General features: G+C 55.7%; 1 protein-coding gene across 2 annotated transcripts in view; it reads right to left on the minus strand.

Annotated features, from left to right (window-relative positions):
- The window catches only part of PHRF1 (PHD and ring finger domains 1), a 36,634-nt gene extending 32,835 nt beyond the window's left edge, over positions 1-3,799 (minus strand). For both annotated transcript variants that reach the window (XM_076344268.1, XM_076344267.1), the window contains exon 1: positions 3,704-3,799. The gene's annotated coding sequence lies outside the window, so the exon portion shown is untranslated. The remainder of the gene's footprint in view (positions 1-3,703) is intronic.
- Between the last annotated feature and the right edge of the window lie 8,913 nt (positions 3,800-12,712).

The raw sequence follows: 12,712 nt of genomic DNA on the forward strand, positions 1-12,712 counted from the left end.
GAGACATTTCAAACAAATTGCCACTGTGAAACACAAACACATTCATGATAAACTTCAGAGAGCTCACCCACCTGTACAAAAGCCCAGCTTTCATTCCAGCATTTACCACCACAGAATTTTTCTAACCCCCCCAAGCTGGAACCGGCAGATACAAAATAGATAGGAAGCATTTTTATTATTATTATTATGTAAACCAAGAAGTTTGTTAAGAAGGAGATCGTAGTCCTTCCTCTGAGGCAAACCTTAACTATGCACTTCTGTAACATAAAAGCCCAGACTGCTAAAAAGCAACCGGCTATCCCTGAAGGCCATTCGACTGAGGCAACTACAGCTGCTTTCAGTTTTGGGGGTGCCAAGGACCTGCCCTCACCACTGTATCCAACCCCTCGCTGCTTGCTCACTTGGAAAATCCCATGGTGTGCAGTACTCTGCATACAGCCCTTCAGCAGCAGAGGCTCTTGCATCCGCTGATCCTCTCTTCTGCATCCCACTTTGAAGACTCTATTCAGAGTAATTTAGGATGCGTCCCCAGCAGGCAGCTCGCAAACAGATGCAGGGTAACCTGGCCAGAGATCCCTTGTCTTTGGACTCAATACCACTAACACAAGGTGTCACTGCTTACAGAAAAACCCATTCCAATTCCCAGGGCAGGTGCATCATTCGCACATTTGCAGTCTGTGCACAGCACATCCAGCACTTGAATTACAGGTTGCACACTAGGTCTGCTAAAGGCAGACACCATACTCCTCCTTAACGTCCCCCGGTTTTCAAATTCTCATTTATAAGAACCTCACAATATTTTAATAAAACATTGAACTGCAAAAACAACGAGTGCGTGGCAGGTGTTCGATCACTTTACATGCACCAGTGCTTTTCCCCAGCCCTAGGTTCCCTCCACAAAGGCACAACCTCACTAGGGCCAAGTCTGGTCTGCACCAAGCGCTGCGTGCCTACCACAGCATGGGCTCTGCTGCAGTTTAAATCGTAAGCCCTGGCTTTGCTATTAAGACAGATTATATTTTTACATCGAGCTCCCTTAAGTAATTTTAATTGTACAATCAAATGGCAATTACAAATACTTTCTTCAAGCCGTCTTAGCAACAGGGTTTTCTGCTGGCTTTAAGAACAGAGAACATTAAATGTTTCCTCCAGAACAAGTGTTTATCAAACAAACACTTCAGTAAACATTTAGTTTTTTGAACTAAGATCCTTATGCATTACCACAAATCGGTATTTTAACGTACTTTGAGTATGTTCCAGCTAGAAGGCAAGTGCAGGTTTCTAACCATCAGAGGAACCACGGTCTACAAAATACACTCACGCTCCATCTCATTCTGACACGAAGCTGATGGAGCCGCCTACAACAGCGAGCGACTCTTCCAGTCATACGCACTTTCCTTTCTAGCATCAACCGATCTCCTCCATCACCAACTTCTTACAGTAGTTTCTAGTTTCTAGAAGCAGAAGAGCTACTAGACAAGGCATTTATTTTAATCTACTTGGGTAACATTTGGGATTATACACAGGCAAAGAAAACAAGTCAGCTGGATTTTCTCACAGGGTGGTTTTGAATGCTGATCTAATATCATGTGCAATTATTGAGCAGTCATGTTCCAAAGAGCACTTATAACTAAATTTAAGTCTACTAAATATTCAAACACATGAGCTTTCAGTTCTCATTGGCATGTCTGCTTTATTTGTTGGTTTGGGTTTGTTTGTTTGATTGTTTTTCCAAATTGACCAAACAATTCAGTTCCCTCTGGAAAACCAATGTCACACATCAGAAAGCATTTGACTTTGTTTCTAATTTCATATGCTACACTGAAAGAAAAGAAGATAAAAGTTGTAAAAGTCATGGTTGTACGCAGTTGGAAAACATCTGGATATGGTGTGGCTAGTATCTGCCACCACCACATTCCAAAGGTAAAAGTAAGAGGAACTAGGCAGGGAAAGTATTCAGATTAATGAGACTCCTACAGCCTATAGCCACACAGTGCCAATCTAGCATGCACAGGGAGCTTTAAAAAAGCCCTCTAAATCTAAATTTAGATCCAATTTTCCCCCGTTTAAGCTACAAAAAGATTAACTCTTAAATACCACTATCAGAACTGCCCATGCAACGATTTAAATAATAGAAGCACCTAAGAACCTAACAGGTAAGGCACAGAAAATTAATCCTGGGGTAGGTAAGGAAGCGCTTATCTTTCCCCCATCCTGGCTGTGCCCTAAATTTAGCCACCCTAAATTCCAGGACCAAAACTGTCCACCAAAGCTTCCCCAGGAGCTGACACTGCACTCTTCGGGGAGTTTGTAATGCAAACAAAGCAACATGCAGGCTTTGCAAAGGCACTTCTGAAGTGCAGCATCTTACCCAGAGGAGCAGCTGGGCATTTCGTACCTCTGTATTCAAAGCAGCAGCCAAGCTCTATGCAATTCCCAGCCTGCAATTCCCTGAAGCCACCGGCTCTGTTTCCAGCTGTGAATCAAACACTCTCCAGCACTGCACATCCTCCTCTTTCTTAACAGGCTTCTTTTCTTAGGAAGAGTCACCCTTACTGGTGAGCTCCCTTTCAGCATCAGTCTTTCACACCACTCCCATCTTTAACTACAGCTTTCCCTGCTGTTTATGACATGGCTGGGGGAAAAACAAAAAACAAAAACAAACAAAAAACCCCAAACAAAAATCTCCTGCACTTTTATGATTATTTTTTTTTGTGCATAGCCATAACAAAAGGTACCAAGACCTACTGACCTTCAAGAAAGGAAACAACACAGCAAACACCTCTGCAACATATCAGCAATGCATCCATGCAACAACCATCAGGAAAACCAGTAACTAAACTACAAAAAGCACACCCACCCCACTGTTATTGAACATGGGGCACACGATGAAGGGCACCAGTTACACAGCTTAAAAACCTGTCAATAAGCACAGGTCCCTCAAGACAAAGTTTTTAACCCTAAGCACGCTTTTGCAATAAGCTAACGTGCGTTAAAAAAACGCTTACACGAAAACCTCATTTCTACTTGTTAGCCGAGAGGCCCACTGACTTCACTGCAGAAGGCTGAAATAGCTTATAACTTCTTCAAACGCACTCACGCGTGCACCACAAACAACGGGAAGGGGCGGGGGGTGGGACGCCAGAAATATTTGGTTTTGTTTAGTAAATCTTCTTTGCAGCAGCAAAGGAAGCTGCCTGCTCCACCACTCCGGATCGCTCCCCAGCACGGGGCCCCCGCCGCCGCGCAGGTCCTCCCCGCGCAGAGGGCCGCCGTCGCCGCCTGCTCGGCCACTTTATACCCCGCGGGACCGCTTCCACGAGAAACGCGGCTCCGGACAGCCCGGAGAACACCCCCGGCAGGAGGCCGGGCCGGAGGCAGCCCCCCCCGCGGCGGCGCCGCTCAGCCGCATCTTCCGACAGCCGCCAGGCAGCTGCCGCCAGCGACTACTCAGAGAATAACTCAGTGAATAAGAACGTTTACAGGAACAAAATTAAATAAATATAAGCAACCCCGAGCGCGGCGGGGCAGTTTCCCCCCGGAGCTGGCAGCCCGCCGCGGCGGGGGACGGCCGCTCCGCGCAACTCCGGCCCGCGGCCCGGCGCCGCCCCCTCGGCCCGGCCGCCGCCGCCGCCGCCCCCCTCCGCCCAAGCAGGCCCCGGCAGCAGCCCCCCGCAGCAGCCCCCCGTCCCTGAGCACTCACGCAAGGAGAAGGCCCCGGCGCTCACATAACCGTGCCGGGCTGGCGTAACGGGTTGCACGGGCGGAAGCCCCCTCGTCCCGGAAGTGTTGCGGGAACACTTCCGGGTCACGGCGGTGCCGACGCCGGCACGGGCGGCCACGGGACTGAACTACTGCGCGCGCGCGTGCGGCAGGAGGGGTGGGAAAGAGCGAGGCGGCGGGGTGAACCATTCGGGGGAGGGGGGAGAAGGGCCGCGGGACCGAACCTTTGGAGGAGGGGTGCGCCGGGCCGCGGGGCCGCACCGCCCTGAGGGGAGGGAGCTCAGTCCCCGCGGACAAGCGCCGAGCCGTGGGGGGCCGTGGGGATGGGGGCGCCGGCCCCCGCCCCGGCGGCTCCTGGTCGCCCCACAGAAGCGGGGCTGACAGGGGCGTCCCCCCGACATCCCCAGGGGGCTCGCTGTCCCTTCGGCCGGTGTCCCCAAGCTTGCGGGGGGCGCAAAAGCCGCCGAGCCGTGCGGCTGTCGAGGCTGCGAGGCCTGCGGGGGGCTGGGCCCGCGTGGCTGCCTCCCGCCCCGCCGGGGCGCTTGCTCTCCGGAGGTCCGTCACACCCTCACAGAGCTCAACCTCGTCAGCCCGCGCGGGCGGGTGGCGGTGCCGCGCGGTGACACGCCGGGCTGAAGGCTGGGCTGCCGTCGTTCCCCGCAAAAGCCGTAGGGAGGGTCGGCGGACGGGGCCTTCCCAGCGCCCGGCGGCGACAGCGCAGCAGGGCAGGCTGGGCCCGGCGCACGCTGCTCTCCGGGAAGGAAAGCGCCCCGTCTGCGGGGACACGGGTCGCTTTTAAATGCTTCTTCAAGGCGACGCAGATCGCGGCTAATTTTTTTTCCCGTCTAACTGCGCGTGGCTGATCCCAACCCAAATGTTCCCGTTCCTCCGGGTGATCGCACACACGTAAAGGAGGACCAGTTGTCCCCCCCCCCCGCACTGTTCCATCAGCTGTGGTTTTCTGCCCAAGCCTCGGCTGTCTGCCGGGAAGGGGAGCGCAGCCCTCTCTCCGCTCGCAGACGGACGTGACCGAGAGTTAACACACGCGTCCTCGCAGACACTCAGGTCGTTGTCAGAAGTCAGGCGGGGGGCCCGGGGAGGAAACAAGGTCCTTTTCCTGAAAACACAGAGCGGAGCAAAACTCGCGCCAGTCTCGCTGCTGCCTGCCTGCTCGGGGCTTTGGGAGGGGGGCGAAGCGGGGTGGGTGGGGGTGACAACCCTGGTAAAGCTGCAGCCAGTAAACACAAAGCGCTTCGTGTTCGAAAAGGCAGGACCTGCGCTGTTACGGGGCAACTTTCTAATTGCACATTCATTGATGCGGCGTTTGCCGGCCCCCGGGGGCAGGATGGGGGCATGTTCCCCCTTTCGGCTTCCTCCCCGAGCCCGCGGGCGCAATCCCCGCTGCACCACGGCACCGGCGCTGCGCCAAGGCGGGCGAGGAGGGCCGGCGGCTGATGGGCAGCCCGCGGCGCCCTCCTGCCGTCAGCAGACGCGGTTCCCCGTCACCGCACGCATCGCGGCTCTGGCAGCGCCGCACCGCCACGGGGACTGAAAGCCAGCTGGGAACAAAGGGCAGAGCTGCAGGGCTGGGATAAGTGGGGGCTCTCCCCGCGGCACCACCGGCCGTGTCAGCAGGAAATTTCATCCCGGAGATTAAGGGCTGAGCCACGAGATCGTTCGGAGCTGGAGCGGGAGCAGGGGCCGAGGGCAAACGGCACCCACCAGCGTTGCTGCAAAGCCCCCAGGCCCGGAGCCTCGCCAGGGCAATGGCACACCATCCTCTGAGCCCGGGGGGGGTCTTGCCGTCCGTTTAAAGACACGGAAGATGGCACCTCCAGAGCGTTCCGCCCTTCGCTTGGGCTGCAGGCGAGCGCTTCGCCCGCCGCAGCACCGCTGCCTGCCTGCCGGCCGTACCACTCGGCTGGCACCCCTCCAGCCCCGCTCCGCACTGGACGGTTTAATAACGGCGCCCAGGGAGGTCCGAGCAACGTGCGGGGCTTGACTGCGCAGGCAGCCAGCTGTACAAGCACTGCTTTGAAACACACTCCTTCCCTGTGCGCTTACAGTCAGGGGAAGGATTTTCTTTTTTTTTTTTTTTTTTAAAATAAAACCCAAAATGTAAGGCACCGCCTGGAAGAAGAGACGAGGGACTCGGCGAGCACAGCAGCCAACGGCACGCGTGCCGCGTGTCCGGTGCCCCTGCGGAGCAGCCCCGCAGAAGCAGCAGTGCCAGCAGGGAGGTGTCGGGGCAGCACCCAGCCACGTTACTCCGCACAAAATACCTATTTTTAAACAAAGCGAGTATTTTCTACAGCCGTACCTCGCTTTTTGTGTTGGCTCAACCTGGGGGGCACAGGGGCCGGCGTGCTCCGCGGCCGATTTCGCTCCAATCCGGGTGCAAGCCCTGCGCTGGGGAAGGCGTAAAATACGTGACTTCTTCCCTACAGCTGCTGGGTGAAAACAAAAACCCCCACATAGCACGCACACAAAACGACAACAGAGGCTATCATTGTGCGGGCCGTCATGCAGAAGAGGGGCTGTCCCCCCGCCCCCCCCTCCCCACCGGCAACGGGAGAGCAGAGCCACGGATGACTGGTGAGCGCCCCAGCAAAACACATAGGGAAATCCTTTCGGTTGGGGAATCGCCACCGGCTATCAGGGAGCCCATGCTGGGTTTTGCTTCCAAACCTTGCACCACACCTTGCAGGAAGAGCACCAGATTGCAAAACACCCGTCAGAGCCACGACAGCTGATGCCAAGGAAGTTTTCACAAGGGATGCAGAGCTCGTGCCTTTTGCTAGAGAGCGTGCATTATCAGTTCAGCAGGGATGTGGTGTCTGGCTGCTGTTTGGTCAGTGGCCACGTTCGCACCCAAAGTGTTTTTTCCTGAACATCAGTAGTATGGATGAAGCGGGGGTCCCACCAAACATGCTTGCTCCCCCAGACGCGCTCTCATTTCTGGTCTGTTTGAGGAAGATGTGTGGCTTCAGGCAGATGGGAGCCAGCCTGCCGGCTCAATGCCTGACTCTGTGTGTCTCCAGACAAGGCTCTTCACCTCCATGGGACAGTGCTACAGCTATGCCCATCCATAAAGCACTATCTTGGGTGCTTAGCAAATCCTTGTTGAGGCGCCCTAAAATTTGCAGCTTTTCAACCGTTTGCTTGGCTGCCAGCTTGTAGGTTGGTGGGCGAGAGCGAGCTCTCCCAATATGAAGGTGTGCACTGTTACACTGAGAACATCCAGAAGGCCTTCAACTGCCTGTCCTTTTTCAGGGGAAAGGAAGTTACTGGAAGAAGATCCCCGGGGCGCCTGGGCCCTTACCCCTCGAGGCCACCACCACTGCCCCGCGGCGCACTGGGGCGTTCCAGGCTGAGGGAGCCCCTGTAGCACCCTTTGGTGCGAGGAACCGTCTCCACCCCCCGGCACTGCGAGGGGCACATGGGTTTTCCACACGCCCAACCCGGCGGGGAACAACGGAAAAAATATAAAAAAAATTAATATAACAACGTAAAATTTAATACAACAATGTGAAAGGCGGCAGCCGAGGGGGGAGGACGGCCGGCGGCACCCCGTCGTTCCCGTCCGCGGCGCGCGCAGTGGCGGTTGGGCAGCGCGCGCCGCCAACGGCCCCCGCGCGCGGCCAACGGCTCCCCCCCCCCCCCCCCGCGCACCGCCTACGTGCGCCCTGACACTGCCCTGATGGCACGGCCCCGGCGGACCGTACCATGGGCTGGGCTGCGGCGGGGGCGGGAAGGGGACGGAGGGGAAGGAGGGAGAGAAGGGGGGGGCACGGGGCTCCAGGAGGGAAGAGGCTCCCCGCGGGCGGCGGCGGGGTAGGGGGGTGCGGCTGGCAGCCGCCGGCGTGAGGCGAAGCGGCGAGGGCAGGGAGGGGAGAGGGTCGGCGGGGCGGGGTGAGCAGGAGGCGGGCGGCGGTTCAACAGGTACAAATGGTTCCTCCCCGCAGCAGCGACGTGCAGAAGCGAACGCGCCGCGCCCGCCGCTGTCACTGACGCGGGGGGGGGAGGGCGGGCCGCACCGCCCGACCTGCCCCGCCCCGCCCCGCCCCGCCCCGCCCCGCCGCCGCTGCCGGCGGGCGCTGACGGAGCCGCCATTGGGCGCTGCGGTGCGGGGGCGGGGCCAGCGGGCGGGCGGGCGGTGTCGCTATTGGCGGGCGCTGCGGGGTGGGCGGGGCGGGGGCCGCGGCGCGCGGCGTGGGCCGGGCCGGGGCAGGGCAGAGCGAGAAGTTGGCGGCGGCGGCGGCGGGGGGAGCGCGGAGCGGCGGGAGCGCAGGTGAGCGGCGGCCGTGACGGGAAGAGACACCCCCCCCCCCAATCCCGCGAACGGCAGGGCGCCGCCGACACCGGGGCGGCACGAGGGAGCCTGTCCCGGGGGTGGGTGCGCGGAGCTGCAGCCCTCCGTGCCGGGGCGCGCCGCGGAGCCCGGGCACGGCGCGACCCCCCGCTCCCCTGCCCCATCTTTCACGCTGCCCGGTGTCTCCTGTGCTGCAGGTGGGCCCCGCCGCCCCCCGTCACCCTCCAGGAGCAGGTGAGCCACTGACTAACGCACATTGTGCTCTCGGCGACTCCACTGTGCGTGTGACAGCGGCTAACCTGCTCCTCGGACATCGCTGTGCGGCCACCTCGCTTCACCTCGCCTCCACGGACCCACGCTTGGACCCCACGACGCCTGCGTCCCCTCCCTGCCACCCAGGTGAGGGGCTCCGGCGTGCAAAGGAATCGCCCCCCCATCCAACACCACTGTCCTGCCTCCAGCGGCTTCTCATCCTTGGCCCGGCAGACCTCTGACATGCAGTCGGTAGCGCCCTGCAATTAGCCGCACTGCACGGTGGAGCGTGAAGAGATTTAACGCTGCTTGCAGCAGGGCTCGTTGTGTCCGGCGGGAGCAGAGATGAGGGGAGCGGGCCATGGCGGCGTGTGGGCTCAAAGAGTTGGTGGTAAAGTTGCACAGGAGGGATGATGTGCTCCCCCTTCTCTCCTCTCCTGCTCTTCTCCAAAGTAAATAAGTGCTAGTGGACTCCGTACCAAGTTAAAGAGACGCTTCATCCCAACCGGTGACGTCTTGATACCCAGTCAGTGACTAACTGAACTGCTATTGCCAAGGGTGTGTTAATAGAAGAAACCATGCCTGATATTGCCCTGGATGAGTCACCTTTAAAGAGAGACTCTCTAGTCTGTTAAATGAAAAGCAGAAACGAGCCTTGCTTTCCTTTTTTGTTGCCGTTTTGTTTCCCATCCCACCCCTCACCTTTGCTCGCTGCTTTCCACTTCTTGCGCCAGGCCTCTATCGGCCCCCCAGCCCTGGCTGGGTGCTGGCAGAGCTGCCTTGCGTGATCATGCTGTGATGTCACACAGGGGACTCTGACTTCATGGTCCCGAGGAGCAGGAAGGCAAGCCGGGCAGGGATTCCTCCAGCCGCCCAGGGTGGCTGTCACTAGAAACGGAGGAAGTGACGAAGCAGAGTGCTTCTCCTACAAAGTTCTGTCTTGTGATTTTTGGGCTGGTGAAGAAGCTGGGTAGTTGAAAAGCGTCTCTCTTGAAGCGCAGTGCAGCTTTATCAGCAGCTTAAGCTCATAATAGCCAGCTAGGATTCACCACAGCCTGTTGCGGTGAACGGGCTCAGGTATTCCTCTTGCTTGGGCTGCTCACGTGTAGCCCTGGACTGTTGTAAAGGCTCAATCTGAAGGAATGGGCAGTGCTCTGGTAAGTAAGTAGTTAATTGCACGGGAAGCAGAGCAACATCCTCTGCACCGATGAAAGTCTCATGGAGAAGTTTTGCCTGTCCCCATCTCTCCTGCCTGCGCTCATTCGTCGTTTCTCCCTCTGGGTCTTGGACGAGCATCTCTTCTACAAGAAAAAATCAGCTCCCTCTGTGCCCCCGCGCAGACTGGGTGAGTCCCAGGGTGCTCAAACACGCTGGAAAGAGAGGAAAAACACCTGAATTTACCAAAGCTGCTTTCACGCTTGTTCAGAAGCCAAATGGGCTTTTTTTGATGGGGGGGGCGGGGAGGACAAATTCGCAGCTTTCTCAGCCCCAGAAGGCTTTCCTCCTCCCTAGCTGCACCTACAGCATCTTCCCACTGCTGGTCCCGAGCAGGCAGGAGCACGGTGTAGCCACACGGAGAGCAGGGGGAAACCTGGTGCAAAATACGCCTGCGTATGAATGTTTCTGCAAGCTGAAACTGAAGCCCCGTAGTCTCCTACCACCCCATTTTACAGGTTACCGCACATGTCACAAACCTGTATTTGAAAATGAAGGCACTCTGTTTCGCTTTGAAGAAATAGCCTTGCGTTTGGGACTGTGCTGCCCGATGACTAACCCCTGGAGATGCCACTGGCAGAAGCAGCTCCGCAGATTGCCTGGCAAGACTTGTCCCAATTCCCACGAACACTTCCGACTTCCCACTACCTATAGAACCATCCTGTTCAGCTCCAGTAAGCAAAGGCAAGGGGTTAAAGTGAAGTTTGTTTGTTTTTACTTTTTTTGTGTCTCTCTCCAGTAAGCAGGGGGGGGAGCATACAGCTCAATTCCTGTTTTTAACATTCTTGTGGTATGATTCAAAACTAACCTGCTGTGCTGTCACCTGAAGTCTTCAATAAATAGGGCAAAACCAGTGTTTGGGTGCTTATTACTGTAATCCAGGGTGCCAGACCAGCTGAAGAGGAAGGCTATGCCTTCTCAGTGACATGTCTGATGTGCATCTCTTATTTTGCCTCTCTAGCCAGTGAAGATGGCTTGAAAAGGAGAGCAGAAGGGTGCGATCTGGTTGTCCCTCAAGCGGAAACCCCAGCATCGGTGCCTTCACCCCTGCCCTAGCCCAAGAGCCCCAGAGTGCTCCCGCGCAATGAGAAAGTACACCGGGTCTAAGATGTCCCTTAATTTCATGTTTTTCAGTAGCTAATAAACAGATTCGTAAGGTGATACTTAGCCTGGTAACGAGTAGTTGGGTGCTAAAAGTTCTTGCTCAGAACTGATGCTGTAAGATTTTTGGGGAGAGGCAGGGGTGTGCGTTATGGGAGGGGAAGATGCTAAATTTCAAGCCTGTTAAGCTGAAGTGACTCCGTGCTCCTCAAAGATTTTGTTCTCTTGTTTCAGCGCTTCACAGAGAGAAACGAGCAGGCCTAATGCTTCAAGCACTGCGCTAGGAAGCGCCTATCGTGTTCTGTCTATAATGTGTGCCAGTGGCAGGTCCTATGTGGTGCGCCTCGCCAAAGGAGCAAGCTGGCCTGTGGGGAATAGAAGGAGTACATAAATTGTTTAAGAGGAAGTCAGTTAGTTAAATGCAAGCAGGGACTTACATAATGCATCCTAACAAATTCTGCTGGCAGGACGTTCCGTTGGGAGAGAAACTTGCTCATCCATAAACAAGAAAATTTCCCGGCCTCCTCTAGTGCTTTATGATATTGTTTTTTTTCCAGGGCAAGGTAGAATGCGCTCAGTCTTTACCCTGAGACAGAGAAAAGAAAATCATCATAGGCAGAGCAGACAACGCTCCCTGCACAGACACGGATGCCAGTTCAAATAGTTTCTCTTCTTCATCTGCAGTGAACTACCCTTGTATGAGCTGTGCACCCAGGAGCAAGCAGCAGAGCATCTGTACACCACTTGGGGAGCAAAACCAACAGGCATCTTCTCCTCCAGTCATTCACACCTTTCCTTATGTAACTGGTGCTGAAGCATGTGCTTTAAAAGCTGCTTGCCAAATCCAGGGGCTGGGAGGCAGCACAAATGCTTCTAGCACTCTAGATGAAATTTGGGGGGGAAGAACAAACCCAAACACTGAGGAACTCGTACAAATCCACAACTGCAAATTGGGGGTGTTTCAAGTGCCTGCAGCTGTGCTGCCCTTGAGAAACCGTATTGGCCTGGGGCAGTGCTGGTGCCCTGACCACCATCTGCAGAGGATGCCTGGCCTAACAGGCTGACACAGTCCAGGGTAGATGGCTGAGGAGCTGGGAGCCATTTTTCTTATGCAATATTAAAAAAAAAAAAAATTGGGTAGTGCAGAGAGTAGAAGAGCCCCAGGGAGGCTGGAGGTGGCTGAATTACGCTCTTGAACAGTGCCTCGTGCTGACAGAGCCTGCAGGTAGCTTGCAGATTTATTTCATAAAAAAAAAAAAAAAAAAAAAAAAAAGAAGAAAAGAAAAGAAAAGATGCTGGGACTGTTCGCCAGTGAAAAACAGGTATATCCTCTGCTTCGTGATTTTTGGGTGGCACTGGAGCTGGTGAGAAGCATCCGAGGAGGGAGAAGCCCTGAAGCCTGTTCCCACCTGCCGCAGGGAAGGAAGAAGCTGCCCCGCAGTGCCTGAGGGACATGGGGACACGACTCCCCGCTCACCCAGCCACAGCATCCTTGAGCCATCCGGTACGCTTGGATCCCTGCCTCACCCACGAGCCAGTTGTTCCCTCTCCAGTACGCGCCGTACACTGGACTTTTGGTTTGTTTTTTTAAGGGAAAAAACAATAATTTATTTGCTTTGTTTTAATCTCATAACAATGAGTAATTCCTTCCTACTGCTCTGTAGTGGCCTAGAAAAGGACAGCATCATCTCCACTGTAGCAAGAAGGCTTCTCCCGGGGCATAAAATTTTAATTAGGAACAATCATGCAGCCTTGAAATGGGAATTGCGAGCAGCAAAAAAGTCAAACCATCAATAAAATATTCAATGGCAGAAATGTATTATTGACACAGCCTTTGGAGGAGATAAAAGCGGAAAGGCGGGGGAGCCAGAGTGCGTATCGAGCCTCACTCGGTTAAATAACGCGCGGGGACCCGCACGCTCGCCATGCCATTGCACGCCCCCTGTGCCAAGAGGAATATAGGTCACCCACGGGTGGGAAGTTTCCTAAGGTAATAGATGAGTTTGATTAACGCCTCTCCCCCCGCTGCAGCGTACACCACAGCAGGGGGAGAGGCGTTAATCAAAGTAATTTATTACCTTATGAAACACCGCTGCCTTTGCAGCAGCT

The sequence above is a fragment of the Aptenodytes patagonicus genome, chromosome 7 (assembly GCF_965638725.1).
Source record: "Aptenodytes patagonicus chromosome 7, bAptPat1.pri.cur, whole genome shotgun sequence".
NCBI lineage: Eukaryota > Metazoa > Chordata > Aves > Sphenisciformes > Spheniscidae > Aptenodytes > Aptenodytes patagonicus.